The sequence below is a fragment of the Peromyscus leucopus genome, chromosome 13 (assembly GCF_004664715.2).
Source record: "Peromyscus leucopus breed LL Stock chromosome 13, UCI_PerLeu_2.1, whole genome shotgun sequence".
In the NCBI taxonomy this organism is placed as follows: domain Eukaryota; kingdom Metazoa; phylum Chordata; class Mammalia; order Rodentia; family Cricetidae; genus Peromyscus; species Peromyscus leucopus.
Genome location: NC_051074.1, coordinates 462,501 through 484,515, shown reverse-complemented (window position 1 = coordinate 484,515; position 22,015 = coordinate 462,501). Strand labels below are relative to the sequence as shown.

General features: G+C 38.2%; 1 long non-coding RNA gene across 4 annotated transcripts in view; it reads left to right on the top strand.

Annotated features, from left to right (window-relative positions):
• Window positions 1–21,409, top strand: part of LOC114682934 — a 108,951-nt gene extending 87,542 nt beyond the window's left edge. For all 4 annotated transcript variants that reach the window (XR_003733104.1, XR_003733105.1, XR_003733106.1 and 1 more), the window contains one exon: window positions 19,572–21,409. This is a non-coding gene — a long non-coding RNA (uncharacterized LOC114682934). The remainder of the gene's footprint in view (window positions 1–19,571) is intronic.
• The last annotated feature ends 606 nt before the right edge of the window (window positions 21,410–22,015 follow it).

The window sequence follows — 22,015 nt, the reverse complement described above, 5'->3', positions numbered from 1 at the left end:
AAAATGAACTAAATAAATTAACATATGACATTTGTTTATGGCAAGCATTGTGTATGTGCTTATTATTTATAAGTGAACACATAAAATGGCATGGATACATTTGGTACCTAATATATTCTAACCCTTGTGCCAGTGAGTTTTCATGAGGATAGGTCAGGCATCAAAATTCTCTCTCTTTTTAAAAGATTTGTTTTCATTTTATTTGTGTGTATGGTGTGTGTGTGTGTGTGTGTGTGTGTGTGTGTGTGTGTGTGTGTGTGCGCGCGCGCACGTGCTTCAATACAGGGACCTGTAAAAGCCAAAATAGAGTATCAGATCTCTTGCAGTTGGAGTTGTGAGCTGCCTGCTGTGAAGGCTGAGAATTGTGTCCTCTAGAGGAGCAGCAAGCACTCTCAACTGCTCAGTCATCTCTCCAACCCCTCAAAATTATCTTTTGATGAATGTGAGATGTAGCATTTATTTTCTCTTCTTTTTTAAACAACTTTATTGAAGTACAATCTTTTGTACAATAAACTACATATGAAAGTTATATTTTATTATTACTATACTTTATATTTCATATATTTATATATTTTATACTACTATAAAACATCATCACAACAAGCATAAGAAATACACCCAGCACTCTAAAATGATTCCCTTGGCCTCCTTTTAAAATCTATCCTTTCTTCCCACTGGTGTTTCTTTATAGTGACTGGTCTACAGTCTGGTTATGGTTGTTTTTTGCTTGTTTGTTTGTTGTTGTTTTAAGACAGGGTTTCTCTGTGTAACAGCCCTAGCTGTCCTGGAACTAGTTCTGTAGACCAGGCTGGCCTTGAACTCACAGAGGTTCACCTGCTTCTTCTTTCCGAGTGCTGGGATTAAAGACATGTGCCACCACTGCCCAGCTACAGTTCGTTTCTAAGGAACTGGTTTATATTTTCTAGAAATTATATAGCTGAAAGTCTAAAATTAATTTTCTTTCTTAAGTAACTTTAAGTAATTTTAATTGATATACTAATCATACATATAAATCTTTTGTTAACTACTCTGAAATATGCAAATTCTTGTTGTCAGTGCTCAATGGCACTGGGAAACCTTGGAATGCATTTCTCCTATACAACTACATCCTTGTACCCAACAGTTCATTTTTGTGTCTATATTTTTTCCATGTAACCTAACAATTTTAAGATCCAGTCAAGTTGTTTATCCATTGAACTGTTGCTAGGTATTGGATTGCTTCTAGGGTTTGGAGTATACTAACAATTACTATGAACAACCACTCATAAGATATTGTGTGATTGTTTTCATGTGAACTCTCTAGATTATTTGGGATATACATATTTAATTTTCATAAAATTTAATTAAATTAATAATTTACTCTCATAAAAAACACACAAATGCCTGCTGTCTGGTTTTCCTATTCCTGCAGACCTTTTTCTGATGGAACTAAAACGTCTGAAAACATATGTTTTGAATGTAACTCCAGATAATAGAGAAACCATGTTTCTCCAGTATAAAATCACAAATTAAGAACTTGCAATTTCTATCATCCTCTCAGTCAAAATCAAAATCTATGATGGAATTTCTAAGCCCAAGAGACCTGGACATTCAGGTTCTATAGCCTTGAGGTGGTCTAGGGATAGGAGAGGTGAATTATCATATAATGTATGACTATGTTCTCCCACAAGTGTCTGTTAAAATCCCAACTCCTATGGCATCAGGCAGTGAGACCATTAGGAAGTGGTTTGTTTATGAGTCCTTATGATTGGGGTTAAGAAGAACACAACAAGAAGGTAGCATTCTGCAGTTAGGAGGAAGGTCCTTATCCTTTCCTGGTCATATTAGGACCCTGATCTTATGCTTCCTGTTTCCATCACTGTGAGAAATGAGCTTCTGTTGTTTATAAGTAATCCAGTCTGTAGTGTTTTATTTTAGTAGCCCAAGCTATGATGCCTATCATACATATTTTTAAACGAGTATTTGAATGAACATTTATTTTTATTTTAGTCTGTCTGTTACCATAGCATTTTCCACAGAATGAAGTCCTGGGATTTTACTTCTTAAAAAATGGATTTCAAAGCAATTTTTTTTTCTATTTTGTCTCAGAAATAAGGCAGTGACATATATAAATGTGATTTCTATTTTATTTATCACCCTTCTGTGTTGTATTTAGTTATTTGTGTTTTAAATACTTCTTAAATTCTACAACTGAAATGTAATTTTCTTTTTTTTTGGTTTTTTGAGACAGGGTTTCTCTGTGTAGCTTTGCGCCTTTCCTGGAACTCACTTGGTAGCCCAGGCTGGCCTCGAACTCACAGAAATCCGCCTGGCTCTGCCTCCCAAGTGCTGGGATTAAAGGCGTGCGCCACCACCGCCCGACTAATTTTCTTATTTTTGCCTGCTATGTACTAAACACTACACACTGAACACAAACTCAAGTTTTCATTGTGTGTTTCCTAATAGATTGACTCATAATGTTGATGAGTAGAGGGACTAGTTGATATTCACTTAACATTTGCTCATTGGATGCATGTCAGGTGCTGTTTTAAGGGATTTAAATATAAAAGTAACCACTTCAGATGGTATTTTCTGCCTTTATACAGTTCGAGTTATAGTTTGGGTTGGTGGTAAAGAAAAAAGAAATGGAATAAATACATAATCTGATGTGTCACAGGATGACAAAGATGATGGGGAAATAAAGCAGGGATGTATGGTGGTGACAAGCAAGTTATGTAGATATTGATGGAAGTCTACTTTAGGTGGCTAGTCAGCATGCACCAAAGCCGGTGGGAGCATTCCTTGCTGGCAGTATTGTGCAGAGGAAGAAAGTGATCCTGAGTTCTCTATGGCATCTTTAACTCCTTGAATAACATCTAGGTTTCATGTAATTCTTATATTTTTTTAAGATGCTGAACTCTTGGTTTTTTAGTTTAGTTTTGTTTTTTATAAAAACTGTCAGTTGTCCATTCCTTGAAAGAAGTACATTCTAAAATGTCCCAGTTTAGAAAATACCTGCCAGTACATAGTGAAGTGTTTAGCAATATACCAATTTGTAAATTTCTTTGCATTTCATATGACTAAAATTGAATAAATTATTATTATTACATGTGATCATTGTTGCTCCAAGCACAAGCATCTTTTTCTGTTTATTAAGATTATTCAGCCATACAGGACTCTCTGAGTCTTTGGTTACTTCTTTGGGGATCACACCCTATGTCTGAGGCTCAGATCATTCTTAAAATAGGGTGCTTGTTCTGTGTCGAGGACTTTGTGGTGCCACAGACAAATGGTTACCACTAGAACTAGCTTAATGAAGTCAAAGATGAGATTTATCAGCTTCCAGTCATTGTGTAGTAGGGAAGAACAGTGGTACCTAGGGCTGCCAGTACATTTTCATTTGAACAACAAGTATTACTTGTCAAAATGACAAGACCTAGAATAACCTAGAACAAATCTCTGGGTATGTCTGCGTGGGAGTTTCTAGACTGGGTTAATTGAGGCATATAAGATGGCTGACGTGCTGCCAGCAGAGAGTGGAGAAAAGGGGACCTGAGATCGTGGACCCTCTGGATCTTCTGCTTAGCATGCCTCTAGAGGGCCAAGGCAGAAATGTCTACAGGTCCCAAGGTCATGCTTTATGGCATGCACGTCATGTCCTCCTCCATATAAATATTTCTTGTAATACTAGTCTTTTTCTTCTATCTGATCTTCATGTTCTGTGTTCTTAGACCAATGGTGATTTTTGTGATGCAGGAAAGGAGTGAAGTAAATTTCACAGGAAATTATACAGAGATGATCACTCAGGCTGGGGTTAAGGCAGTTATGCAGTTCATGGAAAAGAATCTGAAGCCTGGAGAAGCTTTTTAGGCTTGGATAAAATGTACCAAATGTATGGTCAACTATAGCATATGGTATGATGTGTATTAACACACTGGACTTAAATTGGCCACAATGAATAATTCAGTTTCTAAGGATATTCCAAGGACATTGTGTAAAACTTGAGATCCTAAGGGGTATTGGCTGAAGACTATAGATGGAGTAACACATAGATGGGATGACAAACTAAAAGTGTGGGTACCTAGAATAGGAGGAAAACAGTGGCCTCAAACAAGAAAGGGAGATGGCAACTTTAATTCAGATACTTTTTATTCCTCCTGAAGGAGTGTGGAGATAATGTGACAATTGATGGAGTGATTGCTACAAGCTTTATTGGGTTCCTAGATTAAAAAGAGCTGCCAGAAAAGGTTAGCTTCCTTTCATAGGAGCTCTAAAAAAGGAGATTAGGTCTTCCTTGGAATTGTTGGATATAGAAGGACAGAAATTGCTGACTAGTAGGGACAGATTTCTTGTCTGAGGTCATTGTAGCCCACCAGTCATGGGGCTTAGTGTTTGCAGAGGGCTGAGGAAGAACTTAGGTGGCACAGGGGTCTTGAGGTTGGAGCAGACTGTGTGAGAGGGAAATGACTGTCTGGTACACTGACAACTGTTCTTATTTTTACCTTTCTTTGTGAAATTGCATGTTGCTACCCTTTGGGTCAAGTGCTCAAAAGATTGGATAATCATTAATAATAAAAATAGATTATGTTTGCTTTGGTGTTAAGTCTGGGATAGTTCCTAAGTTTAGTAAAAGATGATGAAGAATACATTGGTGATTTTCTAAGAATAACCTTTGGAATCATGAGAACATTTTGTATTGGGTGATTTCCCTTTTTTTCTGTTCCCCCTTTTCTTATAATAATAAAAGACTGAGGTTACCAGGTCAAAAGCAGAAGCTAAAGCTAAGAGAAGCCAGGGAAGAAAAAGAAACTTAGCAACTCCAGAAGCCTGAAGTGACCTGTCAGCTTACACGAACATTGTTTCTGAGTCATTATTGCACCTTCCAGGTATCCCATGCTTCAGACCCCAAAACTGCTGAGGCTGGTCCCTGGCAGGAAAGTCCCACCCTAAATATGGTTGGCACCATTCCATGGACCAGCACCATGGACTAACTAAAAAAAAGAGAAATGCAAGCATTCAACTTTCTCTACTTCTTGACTTTGGCCTCGACGTCATTGGCTGCCTCATGATTTTGTCACCATGCTTCCCCTGCCCTAGTGGACTATATTCTGTGAGGCAGAAGAAATCCCGCCTTAAACTGCATACATCAACTATGTTGTCACAGTTGAGAATGACTGGCACAAGCAACATAAATGAAAGTCAAGGTGACATTGAAAAGAAGGAACACTGCTTTGGCCCCCAGCACTGAAGGTTCCTTGTGTTGACCTCTTCCAGGTGATCAGTTGACTTAAGCTACAGAACCAAACCAGTGAGAAAGGAGGGCAGAGAAATAAGCTTTCTGGGTATTTTTTAACATGTATTTCCAATAGTTTTGAGTGATGTTTTATAGCTTAAGGTTTTCATGCCTGATTTAGAAACTTATTTTTAGAATAAAAATGAATTTCACTACATTAAAAAAATCTTTATTCCCCCATAGAAGTATTAATCTAAAAATATATAAAGCTGAGCTGGTAATTTGCATAGGAGGTAAAGGTGTTTGCTTCTAAGCCTAAAGACCTGAGTTCAATCTATAGAATTCACGTGTTAAAAGGCAAGAACTGACTACCTCAAGCTGCCTCTGGGCTCTACTCATGCCACCCACCCCAAGAAGGAAATGCATGTGTTTGAAGTGGTATTTTAAAATTATATTTCTTTGTTTAAATATCATGGATTTTAATTGTCATCTAATTGTATCTCAAATAACCAGTAACAACTTTATTGGGAGACACACTTTGATAAAGCATCTCTATTCTACCTGAATTGTTTGTTAAAAGCTTATACATGTCAATTGTAATGTATTATCTACAGACATGAAAAATATGTTTCTTCAAGTGGAGGCAGGAGAATTGTAATTTTAAGGCTAGACTATGCTGCATAGAGAAAGACGGTCTCAAGTAATAGAAATGACAACAAAATGTTTTGTTTCTAGTTCTTGGCATAAATTGAAAATATAGTTGTGAAAATTTGTAATCTCTACTAGCATTCATGTGAAATAGATGATATCATATACTTTAAATACTATTTCTTTCAAACGAATCGTCTAGAATTTAATACTTACAATGAAGGGGAAGTGCATAAGAAAAGAATGTCAGGAATTTCCAGAAACTGTGAGGGTCTGCATCTGCCCCAGTGAATGGTTCCTTGAAGAAAATCAGTTCACTTATAATATAACATCTGGCTCACATTTTGCATAAATAAAAACACAGGTATGGGCCAGAAGTAACAGACAAGAGGGCTGGGAGGATGAACTGTGGGTTTTCGCTGCAGGCTGCAGAAATATTGAAGTAGGAATTCAGCTGATTATGATAAGCTAATACCTGGAAGAAGCCAAGGGTCTTCCAGAGGTAAATCCCAAGGGTCAAGGAGTCTTGGTGATATTAGCTTTTGAATATTAGGTGGTTCCTGCAATGATTTTCTTGTGCACTATGGCAGCTTTCCCAATTAATTCTTCTCCTAAGAACTAAACAGTGTGGATTGATCATTCTTTGGGCACATATCATCAAGGTATTTGGATAACAGCCACACAGGCAAGGCTTCCTGCTTCTAGGCTTTTTTTAGCATTAGGATCAGATATTTCCCTTAGCTACATCTGTTAGTTTTCTGTCTGCGTTGTGTTCTTACCCTGCAAGGAACGTCACGAAACACGACAGAATCCGCTTATAGAGTTTATTAGAAACAAAGGACAGAAAGTGCGCAGGCCTGTGGGAGAGACACGTGCGTGGAGAAGGGAAGGGGAATATCGCGCCGGACTTTTAAAACCGGCTGGGGGTGTGGCCAGGTCACGTCACTACCCTACGCGTGTGCGTAGAACACATGGTCATGTTGCGCGCTTACATCACCATGCAACGCCACGGGACTCTGATCACGCGAGACCCCTTGGCCCGGAACTTGCTAGATGGAGATATCCGGGCCCACCGGGTATCCTAGCTACGAAAAGACGCTCTTGATGCGGAAATGGCTAGGCGGAAGTGTCCGCCCAGTAAATGGAACCGCGTTGTGGTATCCTAGCTACGGGATGCTTTTGATGCAGAAATGGCTAGGCGGAAGTGTCCGCCCAGTAAATGGAACCACGTTGTGAACCCTTCAACATCCAAGGACAAATGACAGACAGAAAGAGCATTCCAGTTCACCACTTGTTGGTCTCTTGAATTAAAGTAAATAACCATATGGAGACATTGCCTAGGCCAGATTAACTGTTAGGTACATGGCTGGCCTTGTTTCCTGTGCAAATTAAGCTCAGACCTTCCTTTCTTACACAGCCTTCGTAGCACCCCCACTTTTCCCCTCCAGCAGTTAACTAAGTACAAAAGGGTTTTTACATATCAGGTGCAGTTGAGGTATGAGGCAGGTTTCCTAGCTCCAAGCAGACTGACCCTACCTGCCCAAAAAGTGGCAGGGCCAGAGTATGGCTGATTGTAGGTGTAGGAAGATGGGTCACTGGAAGAGGAGAGGAAGGAACAAAGATGGAGATGGGAATGAAGACAAAGATGAGAATGAGATAGAAAGAACTTAGCTAGAACTATGAGAGGACAGGAGGAGATGGGACAGAGAGGAGCTAAGTATGAGAACAGAATTGAAGCTGTGTAGATAGAATTTTGTCTTAGGAGCATAAAGTGAATGGACTAAAGAGCTTGGTGTACTTAGATTCATTCCCTCAGATTATTCTCACTATTGGTAGCATCTCTTCTGGAAACCCTGGGAAGAAGACTATTAGAGGCTGGACTCTAATACCCTTTATTAGGTTTTCTTGCCTAATCACTTATAACAGCCAAGAAATCTAATTAGAGGAAATGTCATCTGATGAGACACCAGCCAAGATAATTCCATGGGAGAAGGGAGAACCTCATGAGATTACAAGAAAAGGAATGAAACTACTAATAATTAAAACAAAACAAAACAAAACAAAAAACGAAAACAGAACAAAATATTGGGGCACTATGTAGAGCTGAAGGACTCCATTCTGTCAAAACACCAATTATCAATCTTTTCTCAGCACCATTTATGATATTAACCACAGAAATTCCATGTTGTAGTCAATATGCCTTAACAATCATGGCAGTGTTATTTGTGTGATCAGTTTTCTGTCATTTCCTTTGCTTACTGTCAGTCTGGAAGAAGAGAGCATGCCAATTAACTATGGAAACAGGAACATACCATTACACTGGTACATGGGCTAGTGGAATAGTTTCTCCATGGAAATACCATCTCTAATGATTAGTTGGAAGCATCTTGATGTTAAAGTTGAGTGTCATTGATTATTCATTCCTCAGTTAAATTTTCTTCTGGATTTTTCCTAGTATAGAAAGTGAAGGAATAAATTGAAATCAAATTACATAGACTATGATCAAGCAGTACTATTAATAAATAGTGAAATAGTTTAAATAAAATAGTTGAAGTAACTGGGGTTACTTTTATTCCTTTCTTTGAATTAGACAAGTTTTGCCTGGTGTTTTTTGTTTGTTTGTTTTGTTTTCTTTTGTTTTTTTGCTTATCTCCTCTTTGCTCCACAAAGCCTAGAAAGGAAGGTTGGGAAGGAAAGTTTGTGTGCCTCTTACCGACTCAGACTTCTTGAGAAACAAACTAGTCATTTAATAGAGCCACTAAAACTGGTTTAAGCCTCCAAAGTCAAAGAAAATACTGGAAAAATATAGATTCCACTAAAAATTAAAACTAAGAAAACAATACATTACTATAGGGTTCCTTAAACATGGCTCATCTGTGTTTGTGCTAACAAACTTCCTTTCACTGTACTTCCTGTGTTAATTACTTTTCTTTATGATTCAGTAAGAACTTTGATGACAAAAAAATAAAATAAAACCAATTAGCACTTCTGGTGATATTTTGGCAACAACTATTGCATTCTAGATTAAATGTCCCAATTTAGCTATTATGCTTTTGAAATGTGTAGCTTTTGACCCACCATTTCTAGGAACTAATTCTAATAGACTAAATACCCAGAATAATACAGGAGAGTGATTAACATTTTTACAGTTGTAAAAACTGGAACCAAGTTAATGTTCTACATAAGAGCAGGGTCCAACTATGTGAGTTCCATGGGTGTGCCCAGGAGTCTGATTTAATCACTGTAAAGATGAGAGGAGGGAGCAGCCAATTCCAGTCTTTAATAGAATGCTTATTTATTGAGTCAATCCCTTCCAAGAATGTTGACTTTACTCAATGACACAATGTAAGACATGGCCTGGAAAGGCATACTTGAAGGATGTTAATAGCCGTCAATGAAAACTGTGATGATTTACTTCCTCATTACAATATAGTCCTGAAATGGTCACAGCCTATTTTGAAGACACTTGTGTAAAACCAGCCAACAACTCTAGATTTCCACTTCCTTGGTTTCCTTCTCTCCTGCCACCTTTTGCTTCTCCATCCCCCACCAGAAATGATAAAATCCTGTAAGTTATATTACAAATAAATATGAGAATGTCAGCTTTTCTCTTTTTGATTCTCACATTCTGTTACTCCATCTAGTTCAGAACTTCTCAGCATAGTCTATGATCATGTTGCTTCTTTCTCTGATCTAGAAACAACCATCTTAATTATCTAGCTGGGAATCTGGATAGACAGACCTAACTCTTTGATGTGGTTTAATATTCTGCTCTTCATTTTTTCATAGCACTGACAGGATTTCTATAAAGTGTCTTCTCTGTGGGAAGTTTCTGCCCCTTATCTGGAATCTCTATAAAGTAAGACATGGAAATTTTCTGCATAAATTTACCCTGAAAACAATTTGAAGCACACATATGAGATAAAGCAAGTAAATGTGTTAATTGTATTTGGAACTAGGATATTTGCGTTCTTTAGTTTTTGCCAACTTGATACCAACTTGATAGTCAGCTGAGAAGAGGAACCTCAATGAAGGAATTGCTTCCATTCAGATTGGTCTAAAACCATGTCAATGGGTCATTTTCTTGATTGATGGTTGATGTAGGAGGGCCTATCCCATTATCCTAGTGTCTCCCCTGGGCAAGTGGTCCTGGATTACATAAGAAAGGGAGCTAAGAAGTTCCTCCTTGAGCAGCCTGACAGTAAACAATGTGGGAGCCCACAGAGGTTTCCTGGTGAGATCTGAGCTTACTTTACTCAACAGGGCTACATAAGGGCATGAATTGACTGAGTGGTTGCCAGGTGTTTATAAGGGTCTGCACTTGGCTGTGTGGTATGCTTTGTTCTAACAAAAGAGAGATCTTTTGCCCCACCCCTTGGCATTATTGTAAAAAGCCCCTTTGAAGAGACACAAGGGACCAGTGGATTTTGATCCAGGTCCCCCCAAAGCTATCCTGTGTTTCTGTCTGTCTCATCTCCACTATCTTTCTATCTACAAATTCCTCATGCCTCTTTCTTCCTTGTAGGAATCCTGTAAAAGGTGGGAGCTGGCCTCTTAAAAAGCAGAATTCCTCCACAGTTGCTGCTTTAAGCTCTTGCCTTGAGTTCTTGCTTTGACTCTCCTTGATGGTGGACTGTAACATAAAATTAAGCAAACTCTTTCCTCCTCAATTTGCTTTTGGTCTGTGATTTATGACAGAAACAGAGAACAATCTGGAACAATATTCAATGCAAACAAGAAGTACTCTAGGATCAACAAAGCAAGTTAATAGCAGTTAGTACTAAAGAGGAATTGAAAATAGCAGTATGAACTCAGGTTATGTTTTAGCTATATTTTATGAATTGTTTTAGTTTTGTCCACTGAAAAGCACAAAAGTAAACATGAATCTGTAATATTAAGTGTCTGGTAGACTTGTGCTCAGCAAGCATCATTTTCTTCTGAAGTCAGAGCCCCTGGGAGAAATGGTTGGTTCCAGGAATGGTTGGTGAAAAGAAGCAAGCAAGATGCTCCAGGAATATCTCTTCATGTCAGAAAAAGAGGGCACCATTATCAAGACAGTTGAGAACAGGTATACCTAGCAAAATATGGAATATCTCTTCATGTCAGAAAAAGAGGACACCATTATCAAGACAGTTGAGAACAGGTATACCTAACAAAATATGGGACAGTGTAGAGTCACAGATACAGGTAGCTGCAGAAGCTCGAAACACAATAACTGTCCTGAACTATATATAAGTTTACCACACTGTTAAAGCATAGTGCTTTCCAGGACAGTCACTGGAAGAAGAGAGAAATCATGTTCAATCTGAAAACTAGAGAATCAGACATTTGTGCTCTACCATTAACTGTCTTTGGGACAGCCATCATGAGGAAAAGTCATAGCTAGCCAATGAAGAAGCAATAACAGAATTAGGATGCCCTCATTTTGTTCTCTCTACTGGGGCAATGGATCAGCAGTAGCTGCCAAAATCATTAGGTGCAAAAGCGGCGGGAATTTTTATAATGGACGAACAAGATGATACGACCTTGATCCATGGGTCAATCCTAATACTGAAAAAGGCTAGATATGAAAATACAATCTGACTTGCTTGGGCACAGTATCCTACTACAGGCTCAGAGTAACATGAGGGCTGAAGATACATTTTTAAAGATACAACATGGAATCAAATAGTCAAATACCATCACATAGATTTCTCAGAAGAAACAAACACAGGAAACACATATTTTCTTAGCAACTAAATTACAAATAGGAAAAAGAATAGTGAATGGAACGTTTGAAGAGACTTTTGAGACTTAGTAACCAAATACCATGGGTGGCACTTTTGAATCAGATCCAAATTTAAAAAGAAAGAGAGAGAGTATAGACAATACTTATAGGCTTTTTGTGAGGTATTTGAAACAGATGGGATTTTTGAGGAAGTTATGAGCTTATATGTAGTAGTTTTAGGTGAAAAATATGACACCACATTAATGTTCTTTATCTTTTTACAGAGAGCTTCTAGAACATTTTCAATTGAACAATAAGATAACATTGTTCTTCTAAATATTCCTGGGCTGTAGGTTTGGTATGGTGAGGGGGAATATATGAGTCAGGTTTGACAAAATGATGAAAATTACTGAAGAAGCTATATGATTAGTTACGCATAAAGGAGGAGCTCTGGAGATTTTTCTCTACAGATCTCATTATTGTAAATGAATGCCTGTGTTTACAACATCTTGGCCCATTTTTAAAATGGTGGTTTTTCTGTTTATTCACAGGCATCTGTGCTGCAGCAGGATTTTTTAGGTAGTGATTATGTTGATGGGTGACTATTTTTCCTCTGTGATTTAAAGCAAGTTTTAATGATATATAAAAATATTTGATATTCTAATTACCTCCAGAATCAGAATCTATAATTAAAGAAAGCATTAGCACCAGTTTCAAAGGTGGATGGGTTTTTAGTAAGAAGGTTGATTTCTGGGATGTTTTAAAGAGCATCCGTTTTTTTGTGTACCTAATGTGTGATATTTTAAATTGGGTTTTTACAGTGAATGATTTATTCTCCTGGATCATTATGAGTAAGTACATGCAAGCCCATTTTGAGCTGTGATCTAAATTTTGTGAGATCATCTCTTCAGTCCCATTTAGAGTTTTAACCATATTTTAATAACATACAGTACCTCCCCATATCCTAGGGAGAATTGAGGGGCCCCTTCATCTGCCTCTAGAAACTTGTGCCTCCATTTCCCATTTACAAATATTATGAGCAGTTAACTATTTTAGTGAGTGAAAATAGCGATTTCATCTTTGTTTCTTGTTTTTCTTGAAATCAAGCTCATCTTCTTTTCTCTTTTATGACATTATTCTTGTTCTGTCCTTTAATTCCTTGCACCTCCTAAGATTTTCCCAGGACAGTTTCCCACGAGGTCAGTAAGGCTAGTCCATTTGTCAAGATTTATTTCTTCTCACTTATCAGCTCTTTCTTGGTCTGGTTTCACTCTAGGTCTATGACACACTGGCATCCAAGGACCTTTCTGAACAACACCCTTGGTTTTTTTTTTAAATCTCAACTTGGATTTCCTGGTTTATATGTCATACTTTCCTATTTATTCTGATGGGAGCATATGCTTCAGTAACTTGATCTGGATTTGGGTGGTGCATCTTTGATCACATGTGGCTGACTGGCTCTCCCATGCTTGCTTCCTGCCTCAGACTCCTGGGAATGCTTCTGTCTGAGGCGTGTCTGCCTGGGGTCTCCATCCATATCAATTTAGAGAGTATCATCACATTCCTTCTGTGTGGAGTCTCCTCCAGTCTGAAACTGATCATCCCTTCTTGGATACTTCCCTTTTCAGGCAGAAGCCATTATCTAAAAAATGCATTGGAAGGGAAAGTTTTTGCGGAAAAATTTATCCCTAGAAGCCAGAGAAAAGTTGCAGTGAACTTCTCTTCTGAATTGTGCAGATGTATTTACATTATTTTCTTAACCATTGTTACTGCCAAGGAGCCCATACTTCCAGAGATTTATGATTCTTTATAGAAACTTCTTATGTTGACATCTAGAAGACTTCAGAGCCCTTTGTCTTTATCTGTATGGCCCTGGCCTACCAATATTGAGTAAACTGTTGCCTGCTTGCTGACCTTGACCAGATGTCCTCCCTATGCAGATTCCCTGCTGGTTTCCTTCTTCCTGAATGCTCACCAGAGGTTCTTTGTGTATCCTGCATTTGGTGTAAAGAGCTTAGATGCAAGAATGTAGAACATTAGGTAGCAAACTTCTGCCCTCCAGGGATCCTCCATTGTGCTGTAAGCCTGGATTTAAGGTTTCTTCCCTCTTTCAATAAAAGGCATTTGGCATTCTGCTGTGGCAAATGACTCGCTGTCTTTTGTCTCTTATTTTTTAATTTACAGCCCCTCGCTCGGACATGGTGAGTGGGTGGCGGTAGCGTGGGCGCTACTGCAACATTTATCTACCTCAAGTTTCACATTTATGCTCTGTTGAATAAATTTCATTCTATATAATTTTCATTGGATATGTCAAGTCCTAGCATGGTATATTTTCATAAATGTTTATGCTTTCTCCTGGTCATAGCATCACCTTTATTTTCTTGTATACATCTTCCTTTCTACTTAGAAATCTGTTATTTTGGTACTGGCTCTCCTGGATTGTTTCTTTAATCTTCTTGTTTATTTATTTATATTTGTATTAAAAGCAAATTTATCTGGACATATCACAGAGTTTACCTATTTATTTACTTATTTAATCCAGTAGTTTCTTATTAATTCTTTGATAATTTACTACAACATGTTTTGATCATGTCACCCTCCTTTTCCTATATATTCTCTTTCTCTTCCCTTTTTCTCTTTTGGTATGTATTCTGGGTGATTTTATTTTCAGATGTGTCTGTCCATGGCTTTGAAATGTTCCACTATCATGTTTTCAATTGCTAAGATTAATTTCAACTTCTCTAAATGTCCTGTTTTATTTCATTCTATTCTTTAAAAAATTTCTTTGAAAATGTTGTACATGTACATATCTTGATCACATTCATCCCTTAACTCTTCTCTTCAGCTTCCATTTGGACCCCTACTAAACACGTTTCCCTCCAAATTTCATGCCCTCTTTTTTATTTTTATTTTGTTTTATTTATTTATTTTTTTTTTATTTATAAGCCATTTAGTCTAAATGGTGCTGCCTATGAGTATATTGACTAGTGTGGAATTACCCAGGAGGGTATAGGCAACTTAATAATAGTTACACCTAAAGAAAAATGATTCTCCCCACTGCAACTATCAACTGCCAGTCACTCCTCAGCTAGGGGTGACTCAGGACCCCTTCTCCCATCTATGCTGGGTATTTTTAAAATGGGTTTAATCTTATGCTGGTAACTACAGCTACTGTGAGTTCATGTGGGCAACACCCATTTCCTACCTAGAAGACAGCATTTCATAGCTCTCCTCCCCATCCTTTAGTTCTTACGAATTTTCTGACCCCCTCTTCTGCAATGTTTTCTGAGCCTTGGGGATGGGGGTTGGTACAGTTGTCCTCTCTATGGCTAAGCACTCATGGTCATTTATTCTTAAAACTTTGAAAGGTTATAAAACTACATTAACCATCATCTACAGCAATAAGGATCACCCCACCTTATATCACCTTTATCTCTTTAAACATGAAATTAACTTTTTAAAAAAGAATAGCATTCTCATTATTTGAAAGTTCCATACACTTATACAATGTATATCAATCATATTCATCCACCATTACCTCTCTCCAACATCCCCTAGTGCCCCATCCCATCTCCCTCCCAACTCTGTGCCCTCCTTTTATTGTTATTGATAACCTACTGAATCAAATTAGTGCTGCTCATGTGCTCATAGGCTGAGGGCATCTGTGTATAGCAGCCCTATCCTCAGCTTTCCCTTGCTGGTTGGGAATTGGGTTTACATGGATCTAAAAAATCAGATACCGAACATGGTCGCAGCTCTAGCTGAAGCTGTGCTTATCTCTCTAATCCATTTGTCTTGCCTTCATAGTTTAAAAAATGTAGTTCTCATGGAAATTTCAAGAGGGGAAAATATTTTTTCATGTGCATTAGCATCAGTAGAAGTAGGAACAAGATGAAACAAGAAAAAAAAAAGAACACCATTTTTTTCTGCTTTATTCTACAAAGAACACTATTGCCTGAGATGTGTAAACTGACTCTAGTATCAATAAAGTACCAGATGAACTCAAAGTAAAAGACACTGTAGAAAATTGTACAAAGTCAATGGATATGTCAAGGACATAAAAATAAGGAAAAAGTCAGGGACTATTACAGATTCATGACAGTGATATGCAGAAGTCTTACTCTGGACAAGGCTCATTCACCGTCAAAGGGTTTGCTGAGAACATTAGTTTAACTTGAATGAAATTATTTCTGGATATTAATTTCCTGATTTTGATGATAGTGAATGTCCTTGTTTATAGGAAACAAATATACCCAGAAGTATTTAAATTGTCAGGTACTGGGTCATTCAGCTTCCTAGAAATTCAATATATAATTTTCATAATAATTCAATAAAATGTACCAAGATTCTTTAAATTTTTTGATGCATTTTATTAAAATTTTTTTTACATACAATGTATTTTGATCATATCTTTTCCTGTCCTCCAAATCCAAGACTCTCCCTGACTCCCTCCCACCCAACTTCATGTTATTCTCCCTTTCTCTTTCTTAAAAATAATTATCAAAGTAAATCAATAAAAAGGAAAGAAACATGACAAAACATACCAAAACAAAAAATGTAAGTGTGCACGCACACACACACACACACACACACGCACACACACACACACACACACACACACACACACACATACACACACAGAATATGTTTTGTATTGGTCAACTATTCCTGGGTATGGGGCCTGTTCTGAAGTGTGGCTGATATACACAGTGACACTCCATCGGAGAAAACTGATTTTCTATTTCCCAACAGGCATCAATTGCAAATGGGTGTTTTACCTTCATGCATGTCTATCCACCATGTATGTGTGGTGCCTAAAGAGGGCATCAAATGCTCTGGAACTGGAGTTACAGATGGTTGCTAGATGCCATATGGGTGCTAGGAACTGAGTTCTTCAGGTCCTCTGGAAGAGCAGCAAGTGTTTTAATTGCTGAGACATCTCTTAGGCATGTGATAAGATTTTTAATGCATATGTCCCTAATAGTACATGTTTACAAAATGTTAATCAATACTTGAGCGAACTGAAGGAGAAATGCTTAGATCCATAGACCTGCTTGAAATAATTTTACACTAGTAGTTGATAGGAAAAGACACTTAAAAATTTAAACATTTCCTTAATACATTTTTAAAAAATATTTATTTATTTATTTATTTATTTATTTATTTATTTATTTATTTATTTATTATGTATACAGCATGTATGACTGCAGGCCAGAAGAGGGCACCAGATCTCATTACAGATGGTTGTGAGCCACCATGCGGTTGCTGGGAATTGAACTCAAGACCTCTGGAAGAGCAGTCAGTGCTCTTAACTTCTGAGCCATCTCTCTAGCCCCCACATTTTTGTTTTAATAAAAAGACAATTACATCATTTCCACTTTCACTTCTCCCTTCAACCCTTTCCATGACCCTCTTACTCCCTCACAAATTTATAGCCTGTTTCTGTGTGTGGGGGGGGGCAGGGAGAAGGAGGGGGAGAGGGAGAAGGAGAGGGAGAGGGAGAGGGCGAGGGAGAGAGAGAGAGAGAGAGAGAGAGAGAGAGAGAGAGAGAGAGAGAGAGAGAGAGAGAGAGAGAGCGCCTGTTGAGTCCATTTACCGTTACATATGATTTCAGGGCTGACCACTGTAATGTCTAGACAAAGAAAAACAGGCACTGGGCATGGTGGCAGCTGTGGTGCACTCCTTTAGTCCCAGCACTTGGGAGGCTGAGGCAGGTGGTTTTCTGAGTTCTAGGACAGCCAGGGCTACACAGAGAAACATTTATTATTGAAAAATAATAAAAAAAGAAAGAAAGAATCACAGAATTATTGATAACTAACAACACCCAAGAGAGGTAGAATTAATCAAATTAGTCCTCCGTAGGGTGAATTGACCTAACTGGCTATCCAGTACCAAGTGATCAGGCTTGAACACTGTTTTGTATTGGTTCTCTGTACATAATCCATTGTGGTCTTAAACTTGGGATCCTTTTGACTCTTTTTACTTTGGGCAGGGATTATAGGTATGTGCTTCCATTCTTGGAACAATATCTTTAAGTAAATGGATCTAATTGATATGAATGAATACTTCACACTCAAAAACACAATATCTTCATTCATCAAAGTAAGATAGAATATTAGAGTATTTTTTTTAAAAAGAATTGAAACCATACCTGTTTGCATTCTGGGACACCATTAATTAAAATAAAAACCAGTAACAAAACTGTAAGTGAAAAAACCCAAAATGATAGGAACTGAACAAATCTAAATAATTTATGGGTTGAAGGAAAAATGTTTAGAGAAATTAGATAATATTCTAAGCAGATGAAAACAAAAATGCATTAAAGCTCTTTCTTTAGTTATAATTACATCAATTCTTAATGGAAGGTTATGACTTTGGGTGCATGTATTATAAACGTAATTAGCTGAGTTTCTAATACATGTAGCTAGATAAAGAAGAGCAAATTAAACTATGTAAAAAATAAAAATATGACAATAAGGAATGATAAAAAGAGTTATTAGAGAAAACTAAAAAAAGAAGATTAAAGTACGGTTCTTAAGAAAGATAAATTCTGGGCTAGAGAGATAGCTCAGTGGTGAAGAGTGCTTGCTGTTTTCGAAGATGTGAGTTTGGTTCCAGCACTTGCTTAGGGCAGCTAACATCTGCCTGTAATTCCAGCTCCAGAGGACCCGACACCTCTTCTGGCCTCCACAGGCACCTGCACTCATGTACATACAGGCATACATATACACATAGTTAAAAAATAAAATCTTTAAAAACATGTTTTAAAAGATTAATTTTGTGTGTATGGGGGGTGTGGGGAGAGAAATACAGTATCAGGGGCTCAAACTGAGTTTAAAAGCAGGAGGTCGATAGTTATTTGAGGGCCAGTTGTATTTGAAATTAACACATAATCAAAACTCTGGGGGTATATTAAAGGTCTTTCAGAGTTGGGTTAGCAGAGTTAGAACTGTCTATAGAGCTGCAGACACAGAACTTTCCTTGGAAACTTCATTATTGAATACATCTAATTAATGGTAGTTAGATGGTATATATCAGCTTAAACACTTTTATGCCTAGCCTGTGACTGGCTGCAGCAATGCCCTTAATCATAGCAATTGGGATGTTCGAGTTCCTATCACAAGTCTTGGAATATGGATGTTTAACCTGTGACCATTTTTATCTTCGATTATACTGGTTTGCTGTCTTATGACACACTTTTAGACATTTTATATTCCTTCCTTCCTTCCTTCCTTCCTTCCTTCCTTCCTTCCTTCCTTCCTTCCTTCCTTCCTTCCTTCCTTCCATCCTTTCCTTCCTTCCTTCCTTTTCTTCCTTCCTTCCTTCCTTCCTTCCTTCCTTCCTTCCTTCCTTCCTTCCTTCCTTCCTTCCTTCCTTCCCTTCCTTCCTTCCTTCCTTCCTTTCCTTCCTTCCTTCCTTCCTTCCTTCCTTCCTTCCTTCCTTCCTTCCTTCCTTCCTTCCTTCCTTTTTTTTCTGGAAAGGAAATAGGTAATCAGATCTTTTCTTCCTAAACTTTTCTTGTATTTTATGCTACCCAAGATCATGTTCTACATTAAATTAAGGGTGACATTTAAAGATCATGATCAGTTCGATGGTTTTGTGTTCTAGTTAATACAATGTTTCTCTATGAAGCCCAAGCTGGTCTCAGATCCTCCTGATTCAGCTTCCTAAATGCTGGGATCACACATGTGTGATCAAGCATGCTTTCTATGTTGTGTCTTAGTTAGAATTAACATTGTTGATATATCCTTGTTGTGGTTGAGTTAAAGCAAATAAGAAAGTATTCCTTATGCCGGGCGGTGGTGGTGCACGCCTTTAATCCCAGCACTTGGGAGGCAGAGGCAGGTGAATCTCTGTGAGTTTGAGGCCAGCCTGGTCTCCAAAGCGAGTTCCAGGAAAGGCACAAAGCTACACAGAGAAACCCTGTCTTGAAAACCCCCCCAAAAAAAACCAGTATTCCTTATAACAGAACTGTTAACTGATTGTCTCAAAATGTGTGTCCAGATCATCTGCTCAGTGAATTTCAGAAGTGGAGTCCATTGTAACAGATGTCAAAGGAGGCCTGGGGAAGAAACGTGCTGTGGTATGGTTTCAATTTGAACTTAAAATACTTAAAATGCTCCCCAGCGACATGTGATTCTCTGCTCTGTATGCTGTCTACTGTAGAAATGCCCATCAGACAGAAAACAAATTGAGATAGGCTAAATAGAGGGTGGTGGTGAGGACTGTATGAAGAGGGACAGAAGCAGGGTATAAACACCTCCTAGGATCAACACTATTTCATGATTAGTGTCAAGAGGTAGTCAACTGACTTCTCCATGTTCTATTCAGGGAAATTGTGGACTTGACATTTACTAAGTGCTAGTGGGAAGATGCAGAGTTAGAGAGAGAATAGCCCAGTGGGTAGAGATGGAAAACAAGTTGATCAGGACTGCAGAATTTGCCATTGGGTATCTAAACAATCTCAATAGCTAACCAAGATGGCTGATAGAGTAAAGCACTTGCCATGCAAGCATGAAGACATGAATTCTGGTCCCTAGAATCACATAAAAGCTGAACACAGCAGCACTTGTAGTTAGAATCCTAGCTCCCATCAGGATATGAAAGGAGGCAGAGAAAGGAGAATCTTAGAAGCTTATAGGCCAGCTGCCCTGGCCTGTGCAGTGTGGAACAGGAAGAGAGACTCTGTCTTCCTCAAGGTAGAAGGTGAGACATACATACTATGGGGTGCTCATGATCCCCCACACATAAAGTTATACAAGACTAGCTATGATCAGTTTCTCAAAGTTCCAGAGAACCAATTACATCAGCTGTTCTGTAGCACCCACCATTGAAGATTCAGAGAAGAGCAGGAGGGGCAAGGTCCATTTCCACCTGTCTCCTCACTACCTCATGTAACCTTAGTTTTACCTCTTCCATATAGCCAGTGATCAAATGGGAAAGTCAGAACAAGGAGAGTCCAAGACTTATTTATTCCGAAAAGAAGATAGATGCCATCTTATTGGAAATTATTTAAATAGGACACACTGGCAAGTGCCACTTTTCATTGTTCATTGAAAAACATATCAGAACAATCATATGAAATAATCAAAGCTAAGTTTCTTTGGAGAATTAAATGTAGCATGCATAAAGTTGTGACTTGATTATATATAAATGTAAAACAATATCTCCAAACTGGTCAGCAGTTATCTGTATTATCAGCAGGAGGTGTACTTGGTTTATAACTTAGCTGAGTTTTTCTGCAATTTTCTTCTGGTGAGAGGCTGTGAAGCAGGCTGTGACTGCCAACCTCGACTCTGGAGAGCAGGCATTAACTAGTGATAGACAAAGAATGAAGCAAACACTTTAGATGTTTGGATGTGCATGAGCTCATTGCAAAATGAGGTATTCTTAGACTATCAGTAATATGAGGGTCAGCTGCTTTTTATGAGATGGAAGGCCCATGGATCTAGGGCTAGGAGGGGATCTATGCCATGCAGTCTGGTGAAACAAATGGTCTTTAATAAGAGAGGAAGTCATGGGTGTCTAGACTTTAACAACACAGGCATAGAGTCATTCCAAAAAAAAGAGTTCAACATTCTGTTTGTTTTTATCCCTTTGTTCTTAATGACAAAGAAAGAAGGACAGAAGCACAGAGATTTCTCACATCAACAGAGCAGGGGCTGTATCCTCGAAATAGGAAAGGTCTGCTTAGGTTTGTCTGTATTGTTGTAGGCTTCAGAAGTTTCTCTGTAGTAGTTTTCACCACACACCCCACCTGGAGTCCCATCTCTATTGACAGGACTTTTGACATGTCCACAGACAGGATCCTCTTTTCTGACAATCATGACATGCATAAAGAGATTATCAGCAGGCCTTAAATAAATATATTAAAGTTACAAAAAAAAGGATGTCTGCTGATTTATGCTTCTTCACCATCATTTTTAGAGCTTCCTAAATCATGTGAAAGACTAGGAGGAGGAAGGCTACCATGCTCATGAGTGCAGTAAATTAAGTAGTGCTTACATTCTGACCTTCAGAGATCTTTCAGTTTGATCTGCTGTGGCTTTTTCCTCATTATGGAGGCCATCTACATTTACTTTAAGCTCCCTCTCTGGATTCCCATGGGTCTTCTTGATCCCTTCACTTTGAGTCCATTGTTCTACCTGTACAGTCTTCCTTGGATTGCCCCCTGGCTGCTGATTCACATCTGTTTGTTCCGATGGGACCTCTTGATCCAAGTTCTTGCCCCCCCCCCCGAACCTGATTGTTAACTCAAAAGTAACTAATATTGAATTAATGGGATGGTCATGAAAGACAATTCTGGGGTACAAATTATAGGATGTAGCAGATATTTGATGGGAAACCAGCTATTAAGTGAGCGTTTGTGTCATCTGTGGAGTCTGATTGATGGTAAAGATTTTAATAAAAACGTTGACAAGTCATTGTGATGGGCTGATCTTGGTTGT